Here is an 11,605-nt window from a genome sequence, read left to right on the forward strand (position 1 = left end):
ATTGATCAATGAAATGAGATCATGGCGTCTGGAATGAGTCAGTGACTGAGTGTGAGAGTTCGGGGAAGAATCTTTCAGAAGATGATTGTGATTTCAAGAGTGTGAGTGAACAAGTGAGTGAGTGAATGTGTGAGAGTGTGTAAATGTGTGAAAATGTGTGTGAGCAATTCAGAGAGTGAGTGTGTGTGAATAAGCGAGTGTGTGTGAGAGTGACTGTGTGAGTTAGCGAGTGTGTGGGTGTGAATTAGCGAGTGTGTGAGTGAGCGTGAATTAGCAAGTGTGCGTGTGAATTAGCGAGTGTGTGAGTGAGTGTGAATTCGTGAGTGTGTGTGAGTGTGTGTGAGAGTGAGCGTGACTGAGCATGAATTAGTGTGTGTCAGTGCAAATTAGCGAGTGAGTATGGATTAGTGAGCTTGTGTGAACAACTGACTGTGAATGAGTGTGAATTAGTGAGAGTATGTGTGTATGAGATAAAATTAATGAGTATGAGTGTGCGAGTGTGTGTGTGAGTGTGAATAAGTGAGTCTGTGTGAGTGAATTTGAATTACCAAGTGTGAGAGGGTAACTGTGTGAGTGAGTGTGAATTTGCAAGTGTATACGAGAGTGACTGCGTGAGTGAGGATGAATAAGCGAATGATGTAAATGAGTATGTGTGCATGGGTGATTGTCAGTGTGTGTGAATAAGCATGTGTGTTAAAGTGAGTGTGTGTATGAGTGACTGAGTGAATGTATGAGTGACTGAGTGAATATGAATGAGTGAACATATGTGAAGGAGTGTGTGTGAGAGATTGACTGAGTGAGCGAATAAGTGTGAGTTAATAAGCGAACAACTGAGTGTGAATAAGTGAGTGTGCGTGAATAAGTAGTCAGAGTGATTGAGGTTGTCGGTGAGGAGGGAGGTTTTGAGGTTTTTAACAAATCAATAGTGTAACATTTTCTGTGCCCTTTGGGACAGATTAGACATTATGATTGGGCAGGATATCAGAGCCAAGGGCATGGGAATGGTAGCTTGCTGTCTTCAGATTGCAATCAGATACCAGCAGGTTTGGTGGGATGGTACTGTGTTTGAATGTGGCAGAAACTGAATTAAACCAATCTATTTGTCAGGTGTTCGATAAAGTTCCCCATGGGAGACTGATTAGCAGGGTTAGATCTCATGGAATACAGGGAGAACTAGCCATTTGGATACAGAACTGGCTCAAAGGTAGAAGACAGAGGGTGGTGGTGGAGGGTTGCTTTTCAGACTGGAGGCCTGTGACCAGTGGAGTGCCATAAGGATCGGTGCTGGGTCCTGTACTTTTTGTCATTTATATAAATGATTTGGATGTGAGCAGAAGAGGGACAGTTAGTAAGTTTGCAGATGACACCAAAATTGGAGGTGTAGTGGACAGCGAAGAGGGTTACCTCGGATTATAACAGGAACTTGACCAGATGGGCCAATGGTCTGAGAAGTGGCAGATGGAGTTTAATTTAGATACATGCAAGGTGCTGCCTTTCGAGAAAGCAAATCTTAGCAGGACTTAGATTAGATTACTTACAGTGTGGAAACAGGCCCTTCGGCCCAACAAGTCCACACCGCCCCGCCGAAGCGCTACCCACCCATTACCTTACTTATACACTTAATGGTAAGGTCCTCGGGAGTGTTGCTAAACAAAAGAGACCTTGGATGCAGGTTCATAGCTACTTGAAAGTGGAGTCGCAGGTAGATAGAATAAGAAGAAGGCGTTTGATATGCTTTCCTTTATTGGTCAGAGTATTGAGTACAGGAGTTGGGAGGTCATGTTGTGGCTGTACAGGACATTGGTTAGGCCACTGTTGGAATACTGTGTGTAATTCTGGTTTCCTTCCTATCGGAAGGATGTTGTGAAACTTGAAAGGGTTCAGAAAGGATTTACAAGAATGTTGCCAGGGTTGGAGGATTTGAGCTATAGGGAAGTCTGAATAGCTGGGGCTGTTTTCCCTGGAGCGTCGGAGGCTGAGGGGTGACCTTATAGAGGTTTATAAAATAATGAGGGGCATGGATAGGATAAATAGACAAAGACAAAGTCTTTTCCCTGGGGTGGGGTGAGTTCAGAACTAGAAGGTGTAGGTTTAAGGTGAGAGGGGAAAGATAAAAAAGGGACCTAAGGGGCAACCTTTTCACACAGAGGGTGGTACGTGTATGAAATGAGCTGCCAGAGGAAGTGGTGGAGGCTGGTACAATTACAGCATTTAAAACATTCAGATGGGTATATGAATAGGAAGGGTTTAGAAGGCTATGGGCCAAGTGCTAGCAAATGCGACTAGATGGGGTTGGGATATCTGGTTGGCACGGACGAGCTGGACTGAAGGGTTTGTTTCTGTGCTGTACATCTCTATGACTGTCTGACTCTAATTGGCAGCCATTTTACAGGGACCATTGAATAGTCGAGTACTTTGCATATATTATAGCTCAGATCACTACAGAGATGACAATAGTTGGCAAGTGTGAGAACGATTTTAAGCACTCCACTTTTAAAATGGCCGCTCCATGCTGTAGTGCCAATTTCCAGCTTTTTGTTTGTTTGGTTCACTTGGAGTTTACACCCAGACCTAACCAATCAAGCACAGTGAGTATCAATAGTAAACAGACCCACATAATGAAAAACAGAACTACTGGAACCAATCAGAACTATTGGCCTCAGAGTTTTACTCAGAAAGAGGAGGCTGCAAGTCCCTGTGAGTTCAGGGTTAGCTTTGCCTGGCAGCCAAGACAAGTGCCAATGGGGCATGCCATTGCATGGGTCAACCCAGGCCCTGGCAGTGAAGCTGGGAAAGGGGCCAGCTCTCCAGGATGTGCTGCCAGACTCTCATCTATGAGATCACGGAGACACCAAGACATGGAGACACCAGATCACGGAGACAACTGCCCTGGGTCTCATTCACGCAACACTCCTGCATGAGGGAGCAGGAGGGGGCTGAGGCAGTGGGTCAAGGATGCAGGAGAAGGTCTCGAGAGCAGAGTCCCCATCATAGGGGCTGGATAATCAGAGACACGGGCTACCGTCAGCGTCCCTGGAGACCGTATCTCTGCAAAGAGTCTGCTGCAGACTGAGCTGTGCCCCATGGACAGTGATGTGCCTGTGATTCAGGGGGCCACTGAGATGCTGAACCCCTGGTATCCACTGCACGTGCATGTGGAATTTATAGCCAAATGAAACATCAAAGTAGAGTCGCTGATCCCATTTTGGTGAGCAGGTGGGTGTCTTCACAGATCCAGACTGTGTCAGAGCCACAGGATTGAGAGTCCTCTCCAGATATACACAACAATAAGCACAGAATACAAAGAAAAAGTTAGAACACAATTGTGCATAAGTATGGGATCTTATATCTGTACACATAGTGGTGTTAACAAATTTCAAGTCATTTGTCATAACAAATATCCAGTTATTGTGGCATATGTTACACTTCTACAGGGTTGCACTTGGACCATTTAGGGGCAATCGCCAACAGGCACACGCCAGCCACTTCCTATTCATTCACCAACAGCACTCCCACTCATTCCCATTCAGTCACCAACAACAGCACTCCCACTCAATCCCATTCATTCACCAACAGCACTCCCACACAATCCCATTCATTCACCAGCAACAGCACTCCCACTCAATCCCATTCATTCACCAACAGCACTCCCACTCATTCCCATTCATTCACCAACAGCACTCCCACTCATTCCCATTCATTCACCAACAACAGCACTCCCACCCATTCCCATTCATTCACCAACAGCACTCCCACTCATTCCCATTCATTCACCAGCAACAGCACTCCCACTCAATCCCATTCATTCACCAACAGCATTCGCATTCAATCCCATTCATTCACCAACAACAGCACTCCCACACATTCCCATTCATTCACCAACAACAGCACTCCCACACAATCCCATTCATTCACCAACAGCACTCCCACACAATCCCATTCATTCACCAACAGCACTCCCACACATTCCCATTCATTCACCAACAACAGCACTCCCACTCATTCCCATTCATTCACCAACAGCACTCCCACACATTCCCATTCATTCACCAACAGCACTCCCACTCATTCCCATTCATTCACCAACAACAGCACTCCCACTCATTCCCATTCATTCACCAACAGCACTCCCACTCATTCCCATTCATTCACCAACAACAGCACTCCCACTCATTCCCATTCATTCACCAACAGCACTCCCACACATTCCCATTCATTCACCAACAACAGCACTCCTACTCATTCCCATTCATTCACCAACAACAGCGTTCCAACACAATCCCATTCATTCACCAGCAACAGCGTTCCCACACAATCCCATTCATTTACCAACAACAGCGCTCCCACTCATTCCCATTCATTCACCAACAGCATTCGCACTCAATCCCAGTCATTCACCAACAACAGCACTCCCACTCAATCCCATTCATTCACCAACAACAGCACTCCCACTCAATCCCATTCATTCACCAACTACAGCGCTCCCACTCATTCCCATTCATTCACCAACAACAGCACTCCCACTCAATCCCATTCATTCACCAACAACAGCACTCCCACACATTCCCATTCATTCACCAACAACAGCACTCCCACTCAATCCCATTCATTCACCAACAACAGCACTCCCACTCAATCCCATTCATTCACCAACAACAGCACTCCCACTCAATCCCATTCATTCACCAACAACAGCACTCCCACACATTCCCATTCATTCACCAACAACAGTACTCCCACTCAATCCCATTCATTCACCAACAACAGCACTCCCACTCATTCCCATTCATTCACCAACAACAGCACTCCCACTCAATCCCATTCATTCACCAACTACAGCGCTCCCACTCATTCCCATTCATTCACCAACAACAGCACTCCCACTCAATCCCATTCATTCACCAACAGCACTCCCACACATTCCCATTCATTCACCAACAACAGCACTCCCACACATTCCCATTCATTCACCAACAACAGCACTCCCACTCAATCCCATTCATTCACCAACAACAGCACTCCCACTCATTCCCATTCATTCACCAACAACAGCACTCCCACTCAATCCCATTCATTCACCAACTACAGCGCTCCCACTCATTCCCATTCATTCACCAACAACAGCACTCCCACTCAATCCCATTCATTCACCAACAGCGCTCCCACACAATCCCATTCATTCGCCAACAACAGCGCTCCCACTCAATCCCATTCATTCGCCAACAACAGCGCTCCCACTCAATCCCATTCATTCGCCAACAACAGCACTCCCACTCAATCCCATTCATTCACCAACAACAGCACTCCCACTCATTCCCATTCATTCACCAACAACAGCACTCCCACTCAATCCCATTTATTCACCAGCAACAGCGCTCCCACTCATTCCCATTCATTCTCTAACAGCACTCCCACTCATTCCCATTCATTCACCAACAACAGCGCTCCCACTCAATCCCATTCAATCACCAACGACAACGCTCCCACCCAATCCAATTCATTCACCAACAGCACTCCCACACATTCCCATTCATTCACCAACAGCACTCCCACTCATTCCCATTCATTCACCAACAACAGCACTCCCACTCAATCCCATTCATTCACCAACAGCACTCCCACACATTCCCATTCATTCACCAACAACAGCGCTCCCACTCAATCCCATTCATTCGCCAACAACAGCGCTCCCACTCAATCCCATTCATTCACCAACAGCACTTCCACTCATTCCCATTCATTCACCAACATCGGCACTCCCACTCAATCCCATTTATTCACCAGCAACAGCGCTCCCACTCATTCCCATTCATTCTCTAACAGCACTCCCACTCATTCCCATTCATTCACCAACAACAGCGCTCCCACTCAATCCCATTCAATCACCAACGACAGCGCTCCCACCCAATCCAATTCATTCACCAACAGCACTCCCACACATTCCCATTCATTCACCAACAGCACTTCCACACATTCCCATTCATTCACTAACAACAGCGCTCCCACACATTCCCATTCATTCACCAACAGCGCTCCCACTCAATCCCATTCATTCACCAACAGCACTCCCACTCATTCCCATTCATTCAACAACAGCACTCCCACTCATTCCCATTCATTCACCAACAACAGCGCTCCCACTCAATCCCATTCATTCACCAACAACAGCACTCCCACTCATTCCCATTCATTCACCAACAACAGCGCTCCCACTCAATCCCATTCATTCACCAACAACAGCACTCCCACACATTCCCATTCATTCACCAACAACAGCGCTCCCACTCAATCCCATTCATTCACCAACAACAGCACTCCCACTCAATCCCATTCATTCACCAACAACAGCACTCCCACTCATTCCCATTCATTCAACAACAGCACTCCCACTCATTCCCATTCATTCACCAACAACAGCGCTCCCACTCAATCCCATTCATTCACCAACAACAGCACTCCCACTCATTCCCATTCATTCACCAACAACAGCGCTCCCACTCAATCCCATTCATTCACCAACAACAGCACTCCCACACATTCCCATTCATTCACCAACAACAGCGCTCCCACTCAATCCCATTCATTCACCAACAACAGCACTCCCACTCAATCCCATTCATTCACCAACAACAGCACTCCCACACATTCCCATTCATTCACCAACAGCACTCCCACACATTCCCATTCATTCACCAACAGCACTCCCACTCATTCCCATTCATTCACCAACAACAGCACTCCCACTCATTCCCATTCATTCACCAACAGCACTCCCACACATTCCCATTCATTCACCAACAACAGCACTCCTACTCATTCCCATTCATTCACCAACAACAGCGCTCCCACTCAATCCCATTCATTCACCAACAGCATTCGCACTCAATCCCATTCATTTACCAACAACAGCGCTCCCACTCTTTCCCATTCATTCACCAACAACAGCACTCCCACTCAATCCCATTCATTCACCAACAACAGCACTCCCACTCAATCCCATTCATTCACCAACAACAGCACTCCCACTCAATCCCATTCATTCACCAACAGCACTCCCACTCATTCCCATTCATTCACCAACAACAGCACTCCCACTCAATCCCATTCATTCACCAACTACAGCGCTCCCACTCATTCCCATTCATTCACCAACAACAGCACTCCCACTCAATCCCATTCATTCACCAACAGCACTCCCACACATTCCCATTCATTCACCAACAACAGCGCTCCCACTCAATCCCATTCATTCGCCAACAACAGCGCTCCCACTCAATCCCATTCATTCACCAACAGCACTTCCACTCATTCCCATTCATTCACCAACAACAGCACTCCCACTCATTCCCATTCATTCACCAACAACAGCGCTCCCACTCAATCCCATTCATTCACCAACAACAGCACTCCCACTCAATCCCATTCATTCACCAACAACAGCACTCCCACACATTCCCATTCATTCACCAACAGCACTCCCACTCATTCCCATTCATTCACCAACAACAGCACTCCCACACATTCCCATTCATTCACCAACAACAGCGCTCCCACTCAATCCCATTCATTCGCCAACAACAGCGCTCCCACTCAATCCCATTCATTCACCAACAGCACTTCCACTCATTCCCATTCATTCACCAACAACAGCACTCCCACTCATTCCCATTCATTCACCAACAACAGCGCTCCCACTCAATCCCATTCATTCACCAACAACAGCACTCCCACTCAATCCCATTCATTCACCAACAACAGCACTCCCACACATTCCCATTCATTCACCAACAGCACTCCCACTCATTCCCATTCATTCACCAACAACAGCACTCCCACTCATTCCCATTCATTCACCAACAGCACTCCCACACATTCCCATTCATTCACCAACAACAGCACTCCTACTCATTCCCATTCATTCACCAACAACAGCGCTCCCACTCAATCCCATTCATTCACCAACAGCATTCGCACTCAATCCCATTCATTTACCAACAACAGCGCTCCCACTCTTTCCCATTCATTCACCAACAACAGCACTCCCACTCAATCCCATTCATTCACCAACAACAGCACTCCCACTCAATCCCATTCATTCACCAACAACAGCACTCCCACTCAATCCCATTCATTCACCAACAGCACTCCCACTCATTCCCATTCATTCACCAACAACAGCACTCCCACTCAATCCCATTCATTCACCAACTACAGCGCTCCCACTCATTCCCATTCATTCACCAACAACAGCACTCCCACTCAATCCCATTCATTCACCAACAGCACTCCCACACATTCCCATTCATTCACCAACAACAGCGCTCCCACTCAATCCCATTCATTCGCCAACAACAGCGCTCCCACTCAATCCCATTCATTCACCAACAGCACTTCCACTCATTCCCATTCATTCACCAACAACGGCACTCCCACTCAATCCCATTTATTCACCAGCAACAGCGCTCCCACTCATTCCCATTCATTCTCCAACAGCACTCCCACTCATTCCCATTCATTCACCAACAACAGCGCTCCCACTCAATCCCATTCAATCACCAACGACAGCGCTCCCACTCAATCCAATTCATTCACGAACAGCACTCCCACACATTCCCATTCATTCACCAACAGCACTCCCACTCATTCCCATTCATTCACCAACAACAGCACTTCCACACATTCCCATTCATTCACCAACAACAGCGCTCCCACTCAATCCCATTCATTCACCAACAACAGCACTCCCACTCATTCCCATTCATTCACCAACAACAGCACTCCCACTCAATCCCATTCATTCAACAACAACAGCACTCCCACTCAATCCCATTCATTCACCAACAACAGCACTCCCACACATTCCCATTCATTCACCAACAACAGCGCTCCCACACAATCCCATTCATTCACCAGCAACAGCGCTTCCACACAATCCCATTCATGTATCAACAACAGCGCTCCCACTCATTCCTCTTCATTCACCAACAGCATTCGCACTCAATCCCATTCATTTACCAACAACAGCGCTCCCACTCATTCCCATTCATTCACCAACAACAGAACTCCCACTCATTCCCATTCATTCACCAACAACAGCACTCCCACTCAATCCCATTCATTCACCAACAACAGCACTCCCACTCAATCCCATTCATTCACCAACAACAGCACTCCCACTCAATCCCATTCATTCACCAACAACAGCGCTCCCACTCAATCCCATTCATTCACCAACAACAGCACTCCCACTCATTCCCATTCATTCACCAACAGCACTCCCACTCATTCCCATTCATTCACCAACAGCACTCCCACTCAATCCCATTCATTCACCAACAACAGCACTCCCACTCAATCCCATTCATTCACCAACAACAGCACTCCCACTCAATCCCATTCATTCACCAACAACAGCGCTCCCACTCAATCCCATTCATTCACCAACAACAGCACTCCCACTCATTCCCATTCATTCACCAACAGCACTCCCACTCAATCCCATTCATTCACCAACAACAGCACTCCCACTCATTCCCATTCATTCACCAACAACAGCACTCCCACTCAATCCCATTCATTCACCAACAGCACTCCCACACATTCCCATTCATTCACCAACAACAGCGCTCCCACTCAATCCCAATCATTCGCCAACAACAGCACTCCCACTCAATCCCATTCATTCACCAACAACAGCACTCCCACTCAATCCCATTCATTCACCAACAGCAGTCCCACACATTCCCATTCATTCACCAACAACAGCGCTCCCACTCAATCCCATTCATTCACCAACAGCACTCCCACTCATTCCCATTCATTCACCAACAACAGCACTCCCACTCAATCCCCTTCATTCACCAACAGCGCTCCCACTCATTCCCATTCATTCACCAACAACAGCGCTCCCACTCAATCCCATTCATTCACCAACAGCACTCCCACTCATTCCCATTCATTCACCAACAGCGCTCCCACTCAATCCCATTCATTCACCAACAGCACTCCCACTCATTCCCATTCATTCACCAACAACAGCGCTCCCACTCAATCCCATTCATTCACCAACAGCACTCCCACTCATTCCCATTCATTCACCAACAACAGCACTCCCACTCAATCCCCTTCATTCACCAACAGCACTCCCACTCATTCCCATTCATTCACCAACAACAGCGCTCCCACTCAATCCCATTCATTCACCAACAGCACTCCCACTCATTCCCATTCATTCACCAACAACAGCGCTCCCACTCAATCCCATTCATTCACCAACAGCACTCCCACTCATTCCCATTCATTCACCAACAACAGCACTCCCACTCAATCCCATTCATTCACCAACAACAGCACTCCCACTCATTCCCATTCATTCACCAACAACAGCACTCCCACTCATTCCCATTCATTCACCAACAACAGCGCTCCCACTCAATCCCATTCATTCACCAACAGCATTTCCACTCATTCCCATTCATTCACCAACAACAGCACTCCCACTCAATCCCATTTATTCACCAACAACAGCGCTCCCACTCAATCCCATTCATTCTCCAACAGCGCTCCCACTCATTCCCATTCATTCACCAACAACAGCACTCCCACTCAATCCCATTCAATCACCAACGACAGCGCTCCCACTCAATCCAATTCATTCACCAACAGCACTCCCACTCATTCCCATTCATTCACCAACAGCACTCCCACACATTCCCATTCATTCACCAACAGCACTCCCACTCATTCCCATTCATTCACCAACAACAGCACTCCCACTCATTCCCATTCATTCACCAACAGCACTCCCACACATTCCCATTCATTCACCAACAACAGCACTCCTACTCATTCCCATTCATTCACCAACAACAGCGCTCCCACACAATCCCATTCATTCACAAGCAACAGCGCTCCAACACAATCCCATTCATTTACCAACAACAGCGCTCCCACTCATTCCCATTCATTCACCAACAGCATTCGCACTCAATCCCATTCATTCACCTACAACAGCACTCCCATTCAATCCCATTCATTCACCAACAGCACTCCCACACATTCCCATTCATTCACCAACAACAGCGCTCCCACTCAATCCCATTCATTCACCAACAGCACTCCCACTCATTCCCATTCATTCACCAACAACAGCACTCCCACTCAATCCCCTTCATTCACCAACAGCACTCCCACTCATTCCCATTCATTCACCAACAACAGCGCTCCCACTCAATCCCATTCATTCACCAACAGCACTCCCACTCATTCCCATTCATTCACCAACAACAGCGCTCCCACTCAATCCCATTCATTCACCAACAGCACTTCCACTCATTCCCATTCATTCACCAACAACAGCACTCCCACTCAATCCCATTTATTCACCAACAACAGCGCTCCCACTCAATCCTATTCATTCTCCAACAGCGCTCCCACTCATTCCCATTCATTCACCAACAACAGCACTCCCACTCAATCCCATTCAATCACCAACGACAGCGCTCCCACTCAATCCAATTCATTCACCAACAGCACTCCCACTCATTCCCATTCATTCACCAACAGCACTCCCACACATTCCCATTCATTCACCAACAGCACTCCC

This window comes from Chiloscyllium plagiosum, unplaced genomic scaffold (genome assembly GCF_037043375.1).
Source record: "Chiloscyllium plagiosum isolate Xiang-an unplaced genomic scaffold, Cpla_swu_hap1 HiC_scaffold_9, whole genome shotgun sequence".
Classification (NCBI taxonomy): Eukaryota; Metazoa; Chordata; class Chondrichthyes; order Orectolobiformes; family Hemiscylliidae; genus Chiloscyllium; species Chiloscyllium plagiosum.